The sequence below is a fragment of the Octopus bimaculoides genome, chromosome 2 (genome assembly GCF_001194135.2).
Source record: "Octopus bimaculoides isolate UCB-OBI-ISO-001 chromosome 2, ASM119413v2, whole genome shotgun sequence".
NCBI classification, from domain to species: domain Eukaryota; kingdom Metazoa; phylum Mollusca; class Cephalopoda; order Octopoda; family Octopodidae; genus Octopus; species Octopus bimaculoides.
The window spans coordinates 163,228,945-163,230,415 of record NC_068982.1 but is presented as its reverse complement, the minus strand read 5'-3'; the positions used below and the strand labels follow the sequence as shown (position 1 = coordinate 163,230,415).

The 1,471-nt window shown below is 34.0% G+C and overlaps 1 long non-coding RNA gene across 1 annotated transcript in view; it reads left to right on the top strand.

Moving 5' to 3' along the window:
• Window positions 1-867: 867 nt before the first annotated feature.
• The window catches only part of LOC128247049 (uncharacterized), a 60,677-nt gene continuing 60,073 nt past the window's right edge, over window positions 868-1,471 (top strand). Inside the window, exon 1 of the long non-coding RNA XR_008263482.1 lies at window positions 868-988. This is a non-coding gene — a long non-coding RNA (uncharacterized LOC128247049). The remainder of the gene's footprint in view (window positions 989-1,471) is intronic.

Here is a 1,471-nt window from a genome sequence, read left to right as displayed (position 1 = left end):
GTGTGTGTGTGTGTGTGTGTGTGTGTGTGTGTGTGTGTGTGTGTGTGTGTGTGTGTGAATCCCTAAAACTCCAGACCTACACAACCAATTTCATTCAAATTTTACACATGCTTTACTTAGGGTCTCTAGTCCGAGCCCACAGTAACATAATATCTCCTCCACTATTTAAGTATTACCTGTCAAAAGTGAAACAAAAACACTCATGTCAAATACTTTCACTTTAAAAATGAAACATTTCCACTATTTCTGTATCAAAACTGAAACAATCACATTTCAACACTGTAATGACAGATACTTTCACTTTAATGGTTTCATTTTCATACTGAATCTACTACAGTGAAACTATACTCTCACATATATACAAGCATATATACATATATACATACATACATACATCTCACATATATACACGCATACATACATATATACATACATATAGTTAATTTACACTGCATGCAAAAATACAGACATACTATATACGGTACGGTATTAAACACACCCACACAAACATCTATACATACATATACATACCTGACGACTGACATGCGTGAAGTGCGGGCTGGCCAGTGTCAACACACACACACACACATACGTATACATACCTGACCAATTGATTTTTTTTATTAACCACACAGGGTCGAAACACAGAGGGGACAGCACAAGGACAGACAAAACAAAAGTAGGGAAAAAATAAAATCGAATGAAAAGAATGGTAATGGTAAATGAAAAGGTGGAATGACGTCTACTCGAACCCCAAACTCCAGTTAACATCATTGAACGTTTTCAGAAAAAAATTTTAACACGTGTTATTTTATTTTTGTCTCTTTCTCTTTGCTGTGTGTTGCTTGTGTGATATACTCAGTCGACAACAGGCATGCGTGAAGTGCTGTCTGGCCAGTGTCAATACGAAATTTTATATTCATTTCCATTAAAACAATACACATTTACTGTTCTATTACGAGTTAATAATTATCGCAGCAGTTGCAAGGTAAAATATAAAATTCTTTGTCTCTCTGTAATAATTATTGTGGTATTAACCGTTAAATTAGCAGTTCCATTCATGTGCTATTTCGTTCATTTGCTTATATTTCGTTAATTTACACTGCATACAAAAATACGGACCTGCTATATACATACAACTGCTTACAAAAATAGAGATTAATATATTGGGTTGTCCGGAAAGTTCATGCCGATTTATAGTAGCTTACCTTTCGACTTATTTGCCATGAAGCCACCTTAATTCTGGGAAGACTACATAAACAAACGATTCTGAAACAATTAACCCTAACCCTAACGTTAGGGTTAGGGTTAAAGCAAATTTAAAATGAAAAAAGCAAATAAAACGAAGGTATGGAGATTAAATACGCTTTACATCGCTTAATCAGCCAAAGGAGTAAATATAAACAACTGAATACTTGTCAGTGATTGGTTGAAATTATCGAAATAAGACAATTTTTTACATGAAATAAAT